The sequence below is a fragment of the Xiphophorus couchianus genome, chromosome 9 (genome assembly GCF_001444195.1).
Source record: "Xiphophorus couchianus chromosome 9, X_couchianus-1.0, whole genome shotgun sequence".
NCBI classification, from domain to species: domain Eukaryota; kingdom Metazoa; phylum Chordata; class Actinopteri; order Cyprinodontiformes; family Poeciliidae; genus Xiphophorus; species Xiphophorus couchianus.
This window is the reverse complement of record NC_040236.1, coordinates 32,292,000-32,308,327: the sequence shown is the minus strand read 5'-3', so window position 1 is coordinate 32,308,327 and position 16,328 is coordinate 32,292,000. Positions and strand designations below refer to the sequence as shown.

Below are 16,328 nucleotides of genomic sequence, written 5' to 3'. Positions count from 1 at the left end.
TCTTCTGTAACAGACTTTTCAGAGTTTTGTTGCTGAAGCCAATCAGTTAAACATCTGCATTTTTTTATGTCAACATCGTTTTCAATGTTTAATATTTCTGCAGTAATAGATGTTATGCTGCTATTCACAAAACCAAATGAGTTCAAAGTGTGGGCCAGAGCGTTTCCTCTCTCTCCATGCTGTAAATCCCAGGGTTGTCTTAACAGGATAACAGTTTAAATTAGCGGTAAATTGAAGGGGAGTCCGCTAAAAAAGAGAAGAAGGCGGAAAAGCGCCTTTTTCTAATAGCGCCACGCAGATTGTCCGTTTTTAATTTCATGTTTAATCAAACTGCTCCTGCTGTTCCGGTAACCCACCAACATTTCCTCTGTTTTTATTAAATAAGACGAGGGGGGAAAATACTGCATGCATCTTCATGTCAAGCCGACCCGAACCAATAATAATAATAATAATAATAATAATAATAATAATAATAATCCCTATGATGAGCTAACAGCTCGGCCTTAATTTTCCTAACCGTTTTAAATCTGGGGGGAGTGTGTCAGCCTGTGTGTGTGTGTGTGTGTGTGTGTGTGTGTGTGTGTGTGTGTGTGTGTGTGTGTGTGTGTGTGTGTGAGGTAGATTAAGGCCGTTGTGTCTTTGCAGGCTCGGTCCCCGGGGGAGCGGCAGATGAATATTTGAAGAGGCCACTCGGTATTTATCCATCTCCTTCCCAGTCGCTCAGGCGGACTTTGAAGAGGTCAGGGGATCGTTGCTTGGCCCATTAATTATTGATCCGAACAGCTGAATTGCTTGTAATAGCCGAGAAGGCCGCTGATAAACAATTTGTTTCTAAAAGGTCGCAGTGGACGCGTTAAACTCCCTCATGTTTTTTCCTTTTTGTTACATTTTATTCCCATGAACGCTGGGCCCCTGCAGGCCCCGAGGCCCCGTAAAATTAATAATTTCTCTCCCCATATCAGCTCTGTAGCTTTGATGTGATGGAAAAAGGCTTTTTGAACACATGGAGCGCTTGATGTATTTTTCAAAGCTGATACAAAGTGTTGGTGACACCTAAAGAGAAAACTCAGCGAGCTTTATAAAGCGGAGAAACTCAATATTTCATTCATGCTAATTGAAGAAAACGATTTCATTTGTTCCTTTCCAGTAATAATTCAAAGTTTACGCACTTTGTTTTCCTTTCAAACTGAGCATATTTTAATAAAAAAAAGGAAAATGATAAATGTACAAGACGCAAAAATGTAATAGTAAACATTACCCCACATTTGTTTTGTGAAAAAAAGGTTGAGTCCACAAGGCGTCCTAGTTCAAACATTAAATAAAGGTGCTGCCCAACCTGCGCAAACACAGGTGATGGACGGAATCAAGGGTCCAAAATGTTTCACAGAAAAATGTCATAAAATCTGATCAAACGGTCAAACTGACCGTCAGAGTGGAGATAAAACCATCCATCCATCCATCCATCCATCCATCCATCCATCTGTTTCTCGCGTGCAGTCTGGCGGCCGCAGCTCGAGGCTATTTGGTTTGCAACAGCTGGTGAGCGCGCGCCACTTTCCCCCTTATTTTACCTCCCAGATTAAAAACCCAAACCAACCAACCAAACACCTTCCAGATGTTTTCTGCTGGCTGCGAAACACCGACACGATTAATAACAAAGGCGTTCAAAAAACATTTTTTTAAACTGTTATAATTTCTGCGCGTGAAAAGAAGCAAAAAAAAAAAAAAAATCACTTAAATTTGAATATTTAGTTCAGACCAAAATTTCTAATCCTGCATAAATGTCTGAAAAAAAGTCAAAACTCTTTGAATCAGAACACGGTTGGTTTGTTTATGGGCCACTGGCTTTTTTCCATCAAATCCGTTATTGTCTGTGTTTGTTGTTGGGATTATGATTTTTTTTTATTTTTTAAATTAGGTCAAATGACCCGGCTTCACGCGCGCGCGTGCACGCGCAAACAATACGACCTTTGCGGCTCCTAATCCCACGAGAGCCACTTTCCTTTTTCACTACGGCTCGGCTGATGATGATGATTGGGGGGGGTATGACGTCACCTCCACATTAAACTCTCCCTCCGTTTCTTACTCTGTTTCACACCAACCTTGGTTTCAGTTGTAAACACTAGAAGAACCTTTTAAAACTGGTTTGGATCAGAGAGTTCAGACTCGGTCCAGGTTGAAGCGGTTCCGTCGGTGGAAGAGAAATTCGCCCCCAAAGTGACGCGAACCGAATTACTTTTCATGATCCAGAGGTTTCTGTTCAGATCGGAGCAGAGCAGAATGGATGGACAGCAAAACAGTCAGAGCTGAGAGTTTCAGCTGTGTGTGTGTGTGTGTGTGTGTGTTTGGAACAGAGAGGGACTGAATGGCAGCCAGTAGCCTGCTGCTCTAGCGCAGGTGCGGGGAAGGGAAGCGGGTGGTGTGTGTGTGTGTGTGTGTGTGTGTGTGAGAGAGAGAGAGAGAGGGAGAGAGAGATGGTGTGTGTGTGTCTTCTACAGTAACCCATACACACACTCTCTCTCACTCACACACACACGCGCGCGCGCACTTTCTTCCTTTGAAAAGGACCACACACTGACACGGACCATCATGCCATCAGCCTCGCGCTGCCCGGACCCTCAGAGGGCTCGAGGCCTCCGCGGACCCCACGCCCCACGCCCCTCCCCCCCACCTCCACGTCACCAGCGACCCCAGCTCCGTTTATCATTTCTGCTCATTGATGCTGACAGCTTTATAAAGCGCCATCATTGCAGGAATGCGCAGTTCGCCGCGGAACAAAAGCGACAACTCTCGTTTGTCCCGCTTTATTGTAACTAAAACTCGTGTTTGGTTATTTTTTATTATTATTTTGCTCTCAGATTCTTCAAAATAACAGAAAACGGAGCTCTTAAAAACGAAAAAATGAGTCACGAAATTCAGCTCGATATCTGGCTCGTTATGTGAAACTTTGGTAAAGAAAAAACAAACAATAAATGTCCCGTTTGGTTTGATCAGGACAATAAACCTGTCGCCTCTGGTAAACCTGAACACTTGCAGGTAATTTAACCTACAACCGAATCAGAACAGAATTCAAGTTCCAAATTAAACTTTCTTCTTCTTCTTCTCTTACGTTTTTTCCTGCTTACGCGTTTTTATTGATTTATCGCGGCGCTTCAGCCGTCAGATTCCTGTATGCAGATTAATTTCCGCCATTGTCAGAGATGTAAAACCCGAGTGTCAATGTGCGCATTGTCTTATAACAAATTCGAGTTAATGCATCCATAATGATAGTATAACGGCGCGCTAATTGGCCTTTTTTGCTTCACAACAATGCAACCAGATCAACATCTCTTTATTATTTAATAACGTCAAACGCTTGGCTGGCTGTGCTGGCTGCTGAGCCCTGCTGGCTGCAGAGGGAGGAGGACAATGCAGCTCCAACCCTGCAGGTTCACACTGTACTGGTCCATAATAATAATAATAATAATAATAATAATAATAATAATAAATAATAATAATATGCTTCTGCTGGCTGCTTGATGCAACAGGTGATGGTGCAGCTTGAGTTGCAGCCTCAAATGAAACTCCACCGGCTGATCTAAAGTTCTTTTATTCTCCTAAGGGACTTAGTTTTAGTTTTAGTTTCTATGATGCATCATTTCATCTCAGAAAACAAAAACTAAAAGGACAAAATTTATAATTAGGCAGATTTTTCCAATATGATTCACTCCTTTAAAGTCATAAACTGCAAAAGACACAAAATCTGAAAATAGACCAAAGATATTTGGTCTATTTTCTAGTGGAAATATCTTATTACATTTAAAATAAGACAAAACTAACTCACAAGTAACTTCTTTAGCAAGTTATGGGAGCTTGTTTAAGGTCAATAATTCCTTAATATTGACATTTTCTTTTTAGATTATACATTTTTTTCATAAGTGAAATAATTTGCCAATGGAAGATATAAACATTAAGGAATTATTGACCTAAAATAAGCTCCTATATGTTGCTAAAAGTTATTTGTAAGTTAGTTTAGTTTTATTTCAAGTGTTCTCAGATATTTCACTAGAACTAAACAGAAATACCTGGTAAGATTTTATTTTTTTTCATTGTTTGTCCTGTATTTATTGCCTCACTGTGTAAGAAATGATTTTAAAGAACAGAATCTGACATGTCAGTCTAAGAACACTTTGCACACTTACATCTTAGTTTTTACATTTATTTCTGTTAAATCCTAAAAATAGCCGACCTTGAAGAATTTCAAACTCTTAAATCCAGTCTGTGTTGTTTTATTGTGACTTGTAGTCAGCATCTTGGTGAGGTAAAAGTGAACAAATAAAAACAAACTTTAGATTTAAGAGTGATAGTCCAGGTTGGCTGAGTTTTCTTCTGCTTTGGGCCGGCTTTGCTTCCACCAGGCAGCCTGGGTGTGAATGAGAAACGACCGTAGCTGCAGTGCAGAGCGTTTCCTCCCATAAACTCTCGCTGCCTGCAGATTTCCACCCAGTTGGCTGAAGCGTCTCGACTCATCCGGCTGCAGCTTTGATTTTTTTTTCTTTCTGCACAGTGACTCGTTGAATGAGCAGGATTAGAGTTTTCTTCTTAGATACAAAGAAAAAATACAAAATCTTACAGTGTTTTTAGTCTAATTTCTAGTGTTAGTATCTAAGTGCAGTTGAAATAAGACAAGACTAACTGTTCAGCAGATATAGGAGCTTATTTTAGGTCAATGATTCCTTAATATTGAGGAAAGTACTAGTAATAAAAATAATCTGCCAGTGGAACAAACTCTTTTTCATCAATATAAAGGAATTATTGATGTAAAACAGGGGTGCCCAAAGTGTGGCCTGGGGGCCATTTGTGGGCCTTGAAATGATTTTGTTCGGCTCCTGATCAAAGTCAAGAAATTGGCCTAAAAAAATAATTGATGAGCCAAATAATTTGGTCTGTTTTTGTTTGAACAGTTTAGAGCCTTTTTTATGTTCTGGATCCTGAGACTTCATAAAAAGTTGTGTTTATTGTTGAGCAGGGAAAACTGAAAAAGATAACAGGAAACTTATTTTTTTTATTTTTCCATACATTTTGTGCCAGTAGATGAAGTTTTCCAGTTTTGGCCCACAGGGCAAAAAGTTTGGACATCACTGACTTTAAACGAGCTTCTTGTAAGTTATCTCAGGCGTATTAAGATAAACTAGAACATAAATACTTGGTAAGATATTGTTTGTTTGTTTTTTAAGGGGATGTTTGTCAGAACCACCAAATGGTGAAATAAAACTATAGTCACTTATTAAAACAATGTAATAAGAGGTGATTTTCATTCTCTAGCTGCGAAAAATAAAAGTTTTTCCATCATGGATTCTGTCAGCAGGTGTTGAAAACCCAGCTGACATAATTTAACATGTAAGCAGTTTGACTGGCTGAGCTGGAGCTGCTTCTCCTGCGATCAGGGACTCTTTGATATGGAAGGCTGTTGAGCTGATGGGACTGAATCATCATTAACAAGCCAGCAGACACAGGAACCCCCCCTCCGCTCTCTGGTCTCATTTCCCAGCACAGACACTAACCTCTTTCACTCTGTCATCAGCCTGACTCTCTCCCTCCACCGACTCCGGCGTAAAACAGCGCAGTCCATTGTTCGCGGCCCCCCTCCCCCTGCCTGGCCCCCGACCCAACTGTTGACCAACAACTCCATTCGCACATTAAAACGGGGGAGGAGGGCCGGCCGGCGCTGCCTGGCCTATTTTGGAATATGACACAGTCAGAGATGCATGCAGGCAGGCTGGGAAAAAAGTGGCTCCAAAAGGGATGAGAAGGTGTGGCGCTATGAGAGGGGAGTCCAACGTGCGGTTTGAGGGCCATTTGAGGTCCTTGGAGTTGTTTTTTGCGGCCGCCTAGATGCAGTTTAGAAATGGTTTAAATGGGACTCCAGCAAATGGAGCTGATGGAGATGAGAGTTTTATTTTTCTTTTGTATGAGATTTTCAATGATACATTTATATCTTAGATGGACAATATTATTATTATTATTATTATTATTACTACTACTACTACTGATGTTGCAATAAGCTTTATTTAGAAAGCTATTTAATTGTTCATCTGAATAATTAATGTCATCATTTATTCTGTAATCTGAACCAGATTGTAGCAAAAGCTAATTTGCACCTGCAGCCCATCGACAGATTATAAAACTGGATATACAATAAAATAACGAGATAAAACTGAAAATATAATACTACAACTCGCTTTCTAATCACAGTATTAAATGTTTTCCAGGCACCTGGTGCCATGTTACAGCATTTTTATACCCTCAGTTGTTAGAAAAATGCTATATATATAAATTATGACTTAAAAGAAATTTTACTTCCTGATTCAAAGTCTTGATTTTGAGCCTCTGTCTCTTTAAAATCTGAAACTCCGCCTTCAGGAATCATCCCAACATGGCTCCTCTATTAACCCTTTAACAACGCTGAAGGCTTTTCACTGAGCAGCAGCTCCTATAATGAGCTCAGCGGCTCCACCAGGTCTTTGCTAATCGCTGCTGGCTAGTCTGAAGGAGCTGAGTGGGAGAAACTTCAGCGTCTTGAAGGCGGAGCTAGGTCCACCTGAATGGTTTCAGCTGTAGCAAAGCATTCGTTTGGTACAGCTGAATGGTTGCCGTGGAGATGAAAGGCTTTCTCAAACATGCATGAAAGAATCAAAGCAACACTCGCGATGAGGGAATCACGTTATAACATGATGTAAAGCTAAAAAGTCAATTTTACATTCAGTACTGTTTCATTAAAATATCATTTGTTGCTGAGCAGTGAAAATGAAAAAAATCAGATTATTTAGCATTTTTAACTAAAAAAATGCTCCTGAGTTTTTTTTAAAGCTTGTAAGTTTTTATCAAAGAGATAAACAAAAAAGGTTCCATACAACATTAGTTTGTGAATACACAAACATGCAAAAACACTGTTTGTGTTAGTGGAGCTAATTAAATTAAATGTGCTGTTTAGTCAACCACTATTTCCTGTCGTTCTTCCCAGAACTGGACTAATTATAAAGGAAAATGTCAAAACTGTCACTAAACGTGTGACTGACATCAGAGTCACTATGAGCAGTTATGAGCATTAATAAGATTTCTGACTCATAGCAGTAACGTCTTCTGCCCTTATTACAAAATAATAACTTTGCTCTCTTTCATGTGAGTGAGCAACACAGAGGAGCAAAAAAATCTAAGAATTTAACTAATTTAGGTAAATAAGCAGATTTAATTACCTTATTTAGGTTTTAGTTGGTTAAATTCAAACAAATATCAATCAACAACCAGTTAAATAAAAGATACGGAAACTTAAATGACAATTTTATTGGTTAAATGTTTTAGGTACCGATGACTCACATTTCAAAATAAAAGCCTTATAATCAGCATGACGACTAATGAGGACAGTCATGTCTGGATGTTTTTACTCCACCCACATCAGCCCAAATATATAAGATAAAAACAGAGGAGTTAATATTATAATGTCTATAAACAACAAATAAAATGTTTACCTACAAAAAAATGATCTCCAAGGTGTTTAATATGGTTCAAAGAAAAAGCATCATGCCGTTAAATAGTTTAAATTGTCTTAAATCCCAGCAGAAAATCCCAAACTGATTCAACACATTTTATTTAACTGTACGGATAATTGTGTTAATACACTGTAAAACCGGACCAGAGGAGTAAATTCAACTTTGTACATTTGTTGAAACTGAAATGTCAGATAAAACATTTTTAAACTGAGTACAAACAGCGAGCATAGTTTGATTTAAAATGATTAATGTGAATGACGTTAACTTGAATAATTTAATTTATTAATGAAATAACATAAAGTTAGATGTTTCTTGTGTACTAACTTTGCATTTTACCCTCCATAGAAATAATCCCAACATTTAACATGAATTGATTTATTGCTTCTTGCGACAGGCCTGGTTATATCCACTCAGTTGCCAATGGCAACCTTTTATTTTTACATATTCAAACATGGTTTTGGTTTTAAACATGTTATTGTTAAAGATTTATTGAATTTGGCCTAAAATCAAACACTTTATTGTTGACAGTGAAAATACACCTATAGGATGAAAAGGTACAGCAGTAAAACCTGATTTTCAACTAAACCTTCGGTTTATGTTTTACACATTCAAACCTAATTTGATCATAAAAGATTCATGTTGTAAATTTCTTTTTGTGCTAATCAACATAATTCAGCGCTGCAGAGTGAAGTCTGCGTTACTTAAACACATAAATCCTGCTGTCTGAGTGTGTGCTTAGGCCCTAACCCTAATGCATTACAGCATGTCAGGAGTTCAGACATGACATGAAGATGACAGCTACACACACACACACACACACACACACACACACACACACACACACAGAAATGATGTTACTGATCTTCCCTGTGCTCCTGTTTTCTCTTTTCCTCACAAACAGCTACAAGGAAAACATTCTTATTGTTGAAATATTCTACCCATGACTGGAATTGTAATTGGAATAAATTTCAGATATTACAAAATGATGGAGGCTCACAAACTGATAACCCAAAATGCTGCTAGTTTACTCAAGGTGTAGCTGATAAAGTATCATATTTTTAAATTTTATGTAACGGGAATATAACATCTTTCTTTAAAAGGTATCAAACGTGTAACTTTAAAACTTCAGCTGTAATATGACATGTTTGTAAACATAATCTGACCTCAGGAAGATTAGCTGCTGCTAGTGATGCTAATGGGGATAAACACGTAAACATAAATTCTCCACCACTTAGAATAAATTAATTTTTTTTTTTTTTTTTTTAATAGAAGCTGTAATAAATGAGTTCATAATGCATCATAAAATCAGCTCAGTTCTTCCAGGTGCCATATTTTGCAGATGATACTGTGTTTTACATTCTAATAGACTTGATGATTCATGACTGACACGTTTAGATGCGGCTGCTATGTGTCAAACGGTAAAAATGTCTTAATGGAGCGTTAACACATGAACCTCATACGGCTGCGTGTGTGTCGAGCGTTTACGGCTCATAAAAACCTGCCGTTTTCACGTCGACTCTGCCCTCTTTAAATCTCTTTTCTGTGTCACCTAAAGAAAAAAGAAAAGAGTCGTTCTTGTTGACTGCAGCGCAGATTTCGATTGATTGCATCAGTCACTATCGGGCCGTTCTGGAGCTGGTGACTTTGAGGTCTCTGTGTGTGTGTGTGTGTGTGTGTGTGTGTGTGTGTGTGTGTGTGTGTGTGTGTGTGTGTGTGTGTGTGTGTGTGTGTGTGAGAGACAGAAGCTGTTGTTGAATGGAAGAGTGGCCTCTTTCAGTGTGTGTGTCCCCTCAGGGCCAGCGGGGACAGATAATCAGACAGGACAGTCACAGAGGGACGGACAGACGGACAGACGCTCCACACTGGAGCTGCTTCTTTCTCACTCTGAGGCTCATTTTTCACTCATTTCAAAAGGACGTTTGTACAGAACAGGATCAGGACCGCTGGGGGGGAATGTACTTTTTTATCAGAATTCAGAATCACATTTTTGAATTCTGACTTTCATCTCAGATTTTAGACTTTTTTCCTCAGAAATTCTCACTTTTTAAAATAAAGTTTAATTGATAAACTAATTTTCTTCGTAGGTTTTTTTACTCTTCATAAACTAAATTCACTTTTGTGAGATTTTATATCTAACCCTTCAGAGCAGCGTCTTTTCATAATCAATCTAACTCATCAGTTGGATTAGATTAGATTAGATTAGATTAGATTAGATTAGATTAGACAGTGGTTCACTTGTCTTTAAGTAAATCTTCTTGGAAGTTTGAGATGTCCAAAATAATTTTAAGTTTTTCTCAACTAAAAGGTCAGACGAGCGATTTCTCAGTGAGAAGTTGCTCGTCTGCCATGGTGTCTCAGATCAACCCTCTTGTGATGTCATCAAACTGAAAAACTCACAAAGCAGACTTTGATTTTTCTTCAACGTTCTTTTTCAGTTTTCTATTTTGTGTCATGGCTGTCAGCACGAACACTGATAAAACTTCACATTTTGCACCTTTTTGTACTTTCAACAGCTGTACAGTTTTCTACTGTTTTTAAAATCACCCAGCCGGTTTTTGGCAATAAGTTCATGTTTGTTGGTCTCTGGAAAATGAGACATTTATAGTATACATTTATAATGTAACGTCAACAGGCACTGCCTCGTTACCTAGCAACCCCAGCAAACCTCAGCCTGTTACCTACCAACTGGAGTTACCAACTCCAGCTAAGCTCTAACACATTTGGTGAGCTGGTTTTACCACTGTGTACGTGTTGTACAATGGCTGCTGGAAAAGACAGAGTTTTGTTGTTTACCACTTGCTGCATTCTTGTTGGTTGGGCAGTAGGCTCCACTTCTGCTTTTCAAGGATGTACGGTTGTACAATTGTGCATCTGTTTGCAGCCATTTTCACGCGCGAGTGTAAACATTGAGTTGGTGGGCGTGGCCAGCAGCAGCTTATTTGGATTTAAAGTGACAGAGGTCCTAAAATAGACTAAAATATCATCAACTAAGAATTATTTTGTTAAAAAGAAAAGTAATAAACTTGTTAGGACACATCATAACATGTTCAAGGGAGCGTGATAAGTCACCTCTAATAAAAAAAAAAATATATATGAATATACAACTAGATAGTTTGCTAGTTGCAAAACATCATTGCTGGAAGTTTCCATCAGTGCTTCTCTGATTAACCCTCTGTATGTCTGGGTGTGTGTGTGTGTGTTGCAAGTAGAGACCCACATGGTAAATATAGGGCAAGCGCAGAAAGCGGGCCGTCCCGGGTTGGGTTGGGTTGGGTTGGGCAGGTCAGCTCTGCAGCATTTGATTGTAAATAAGAGAGGAGTCAGTTCACACGCCGATCAGGTGACTGCCGGGAACAAGCGAGCCATTTGAATCAGGTGGCTATCTCCCTATCTGAGAGATCAGAGCCCTGTCACCCACTCACACCCACACACACCCACACACACACACACACACACACACACACACACACACACACACACACACATGCAGACGAGTGAAATGACATGTCCCTCCCTGCTGGCTGTAAGGGCAGAAAAGAGTGGCTGGATGAGATTTCACTGTCTCACGTTGGGAGAGGAACCAAGAGGGAAGGAAAGGAGACGGCGTAACACCTGGGAGTGTTTCCTCATCTGCTCAATGTCTCAAATGACTCAATAAAAAACAAACGGAAGTAGATTTGATGAAAGCTACTTAAAGTATACCTCTGTACTTTGGCAATAAAAAGTAAATTAAAAGTGAAAAAAATATTAATTTTAAAATTTTAGAGCTCAAGGATGTATTAAAACCTGAAATTACTGAATAAATATTAATTAATACAAAATTGGTGTAAAAACATAATTATTCATGTATAAGGAAGTTAACACGGTCCATTTTTATTGATTCTTGAATAAAATTATGATGGAGTAATAAGGCCAAATAAAATGACAAGAATAAAGTCGAAGTAATTTAAGAATAAATTTGTATGAGAATAAATGATAAAAATAAAGTTATGAGAATAAAGTTGAAATAACAGAGTGAAGTCAGTGTTACAATTTTATTAAAATTTTATTTTCAAAATATATTTGTTCTCATATTATGAATATTCTCAAAATATCTTGACCTTATTCTCATAATATTATGATTTTAATATCGGAATATTTTGACTTTATTCCGGAAATATTCAGATTTTATTCTTGTATTATTTTGACTTTACTCTCACAATAAATGTTTTTTTAAAATACAAATTAAAATATAATAAAAATAGAAAAATAAACATTTTGGTATGGCCCTAATACTCCATCATATTTAATAAAATCAGTCAGATTCTCAGTATTTCAGCTCAGAGGAGCAGATGCTTTGACTGTAAACTCCATCAGACCAGCTCCACAGTTTATCCCCCTGTCACATTAAAGCGCTGTGAAAAATAGCTCAGATAAATTGTTGGAGACACACACACACACCCACACACACACTAGCATGAATTTTTTATGCCTTGTCTTGACAATGACCCCCAGGGGAGATGATGATGTGGAACAGCTGCTGCTTGTTCATATTGATTAAATGACATCCAGGATCACTTACCGATTTACCGACTGACGGCGCTCAGTCGCCCTGAGGGAGGTTAGCCTGCTGTTAGCATGGCCCGTTAGCCTGCTGTTAGCACGGCCCGTTAGCACGGCCTGCTCCGCTTTGATTCCACACAATCCACAAGATTATCATGTTCAGACTATAAAGATAATCTGGTTTATAACTTCTGTTACAGTGGATTTCTAAAGCTTTTATAGCTCCATGACTACGGTTGGACGACGTCGACTTAAAGTTTTATCATGATATTTTGTGGTACTATTTTGATAAAAGTAACATTATTATTACTTTTGTAGGTGATTGTATGTGACTGGATGAAGTAGCAATCATTTCCCCACAAACACAAATACGCTTCTTTAGGACCCCAGTCACATGAAGAAGTGTAATTTATGTTATTAACTGCAAATTTTCAAAACTAGTTATGTAGAAAAAAGTAAAGTGATCAATCTCAACAATTTAGTTTCAAATGCTAATAATTGGAATTTATTGAGAACGATAAATCTAAATTCTTATCATGATAACAAATCAATAAATGCCAAACCCGGCTTTATATATCTTCACATTCTTTCAGATTGTGACAAACACCATCACTAATGGTTTCAACATGTTATGCACTAAAGCTACAAAAACAAGTCCTTTATTTTGAAGAGGAAGAAAAATGGATGCATGGTTGTTATTTTGTAAACACCTAAAGCTTTTGGGATTGTTTTGGTTCTGCAAAGTTGTTCAAGTTCATCGAATCTTTAACTGTGGCCAGAAACTCAACATTTAGATTTCAGTTTATGTGTTTAGATCTTATCATTTTTTATTGGCTTTTTTTCCTGCCAGAGTAAAAACCCAGAGCGTTTTGCTCAGGATTGCCAGGTCTGACTGACACAAAGTAAAACTCTCACAACTACTGATTCTTCACTAATCAGTTACTATTAATCATGGATGATGTCACATTCAGCAGATTCTAGATATTTAAAAATAAATGAACAAATAAAATAAGTGCAAGGAGGCGGTATTTTATTTAAAAAGTATTTCAATAGAAGTTTTCTTTGAAAACTTTCTAAAAACCTGCTAAAAGTTGCAGAAAGAAGCCCAGAGCTGAGCTGGGGTGGGGTGCAGTGGAGGGCTTTTCAGCCCAAGTCCTTCAAAAAAGTCCAGTTAGGAGCAAATCCACCCAATCTGGCAACACGGATGATGCTGCCAACAACCTGCAGTGATTTTTTTATTCATTTAGACCAATTTTAATTAAATCTCACCAGAGTAGCTTGTTGTATTTGCTACATGATTTATAGAAAAATACACACAAGATTTATTTATCTTCCTTTTAGCAGTAACTTCATCAGGGGCCACAAAGAATTCATCCAAGGGCCACAAATGGCCCCCAGACCACACTTTGGACACCCCGAGTTACAGAAAGACAGTAGGAAGAGTTTAGACTTCTCAACAAAAAATGAGACGATATACTTTAATAGTTATCATTCACTGTATTAAAGATCCAGGAAAAAGATGAATACATGTTAAAGAAAACGTAAATAAATACAAAAAGTCAAAATTAAGAACATTTCCAGGATTAGAGGACTAATGTCTCAGCAACATCTAGAGAAACCCCTCCATGCTTTTATCTTTAGTTGCATTGATTACTGCAACAGTGTCTTCACAGGTCTGCCTGGGTTTTTACATTTGTTTTATTAAATGAAGTCATCAGAATAAAAATCCACCTTGTGATCCAGAGATAGTCGGACTGAGTTTGTTTAAAATCAAGGCACAGATTTTAGGACTGGTGTGTCTGACTCGGAGTCAGTGGAACTCTGTGAGGCAGGGGACCTTATTACACGCTGCACCTGAGAACATAAACACACCTGTTGGACAAAAATACTTAAACTTCTTCCTCGTTATGACTCAAACAATCTGATCCAGAACCCTGCTGCTGGCGTTCTGACTAAAACCAGGGCGATGGAGCACATCACCCAGTTCTAAAGTCCTTCCAGAGAATAAACTTTAAAATACTGTTGGTTTATAAATCATCAAAATACATTAAAGATCTGCTGTTGTCATAGCAACCTCCCAGACTACTCAGGTCTTCTGGTTCTGGTTCTGCTCTGCATCCAAAACCAGAACCAAACATGTAGAAGCAGCATTCAGCTTCTATGCACCACAAATCTGGAACAAACTTCCAGAAAACTGAAAAAAAAAAAAAACTGAAACACTGAGTTCCTTTAAACCTAGACTAAAAACCCAGATGATGGAATTGATTTTGATTAATAATCAATGAAATATTGATCAACATTCTGATGTGTGAATGGAGGCATTTGGAAAAATGTTTCAATTGTTGATTTAAGTGTTTTTATGATCGTAAAGAACTTTGAACTGCCTTGTTGCTGAAATGTGCTACACAACTAAACTTGATTGATTGATTGATTGATTAGTCAGTGTGTTACACTGGTAATGGGATGGACAGCTTCCACTGGTCTTGCTGGCCTAATAAGGCTGAATACCAGACTGGGAATAATCTCCCAGTAAACTGTCTACTCATGGAAAACACAGAGATGCAACAGCAGCAACTCTCGCTTTCTGCCCGTCTGTCGCCCCCACCCCGTCCACACCGCTCCCATTCTCTCTCTCATTCTCTCTCTTGCCCTCCTTCCTCCTCCTGCCTCCTCTTCCTCGCTCCTTGTCTCGTCTCAGTAAGTAGGATAAGGCTTGGAGAGCTCTGTCGTCGTGGAAACTGCCAAAAGTATTCAGTTTGAAGTTTGAGGAGGTCAGTTTGCGGGTCAGAACAACTCCCCCTCCACCGTACACACACACACACACACGGGCAGGGCTGGGGACGGAGCAGGGGTGCAACAGGGACCCATGTGGCCCTGGACCGACCCATGTGGCCCTGGACCGACCCATGTGGCCCCGGACCGTCTTACTGCAGGGCTTGGGAGGGCAGCTGGTGCTTTTGGAGGGCCAGGGGCCGCAGAAAATCTCTGCTTGTGGTGCCAGAAGTTTTCAGATCCGTCGGCTTGAAATTAAGCTGATTATGAGTGAAATCGGGACGTTGTTGCATTTGGATTTATAGCAGTCCAGCAGCTCTAATGATTTCCCTCCTTTAGTCTGGTGATTATTTTGCCTCTCTGAGACTTCACACACCTGGAGCTGCATTTCCAGTCTCCATAAAATTATTCAAAAACGGCAATTTACAATAAAACGTTTTGCACTAGGTTGAGGTGATTTTTTTTCAGTCATATCAAAATTTATTTATTCCGTAAAACTATGATGCAAACACTTAATCAACAACAGGATGTTACTACTGGCAGAAACGATGAAGAAACTGACAGGAAGTAATAGGAAGATGATGGTGCTGCATGTTTTTTAATGACTTATCGCATGAACAAACTTATTCACATGTGATTTTAATCGAGTTTCTTATTTAATGGAAATATCACAATTATGAAATTGTTTTTTTTACATTAACGGAATATCAGCAAAGTTTATCGGACGTTTTTATGGAAATGTAGCTTCTGATGGACAAGTTTGTCATTTTTAGTTTCACAGAAAGAAACTAGAACTTATCTAACTAATCGTTGAAGTACAACTCAAAACCACCTCTCTCTCGCTCTCTGTATCAGCGCAGCTACTCGTTGCCATAGCAACTGACAGCAATGCCCCTAAAAAGAAATACTAAAATACTTCCCACACAAAGAGCAGAACATTCAGTCTGCTGCAGTAACATGGTTTTAGGCTTAATGTTTATTTTTGCGATTATTAATAAGTGATTGATGTGGTAAGAGGAGAAAACTATAAATATATTGCTGCACTTTACTGTATGGCTAGCTCCATGGCTAGCTCGCTGTTACTGTCTCTTACTCTGCAGTTGTGGAGTCACAATGTCTGGGATCATGAGCGCCCCCTGCCATGAGGCCAGAGAACTGCCTGCCTCACCTCCAATCTGTTCTCTGCAGTTTCTGATCGCTCCTCAGCACACGAAACACGTTACACACACAGTTGGTGACAACAAACACTGTACATTATATACATAGACTAAATTATGGATATATGAATATATCATATATTAAATGCTTTTTAGCCATTTTATTGGCGATGTACAGACAGGAGGAACATGCTGTCATCGAATGGCAGCCAGTGCAGTTAGCAGAGGTTGATCAATCTCAGATGAGGCTCAACTTGCTGCTGCCTCACCAGCTGCGCTTCTGGGCATTTGAATGGGAAAATGAGAAAATTCAGCAATTTTGAAGAAA

At 38.8% G+C, this 16,328-nt stretch overlaps 1 protein-coding gene across 2 annotated transcripts in view; it reads left to right on the top strand.

Annotated features, from left to right (window-relative positions):
- sox2 (SRY-box transcription factor 2) overlaps nt 1-16,328 on the top strand; it is a 95,611-nt gene that overhangs the window by 47,896 nt on the left and 31,387 nt on the right. The window lies entirely within an intron of this gene.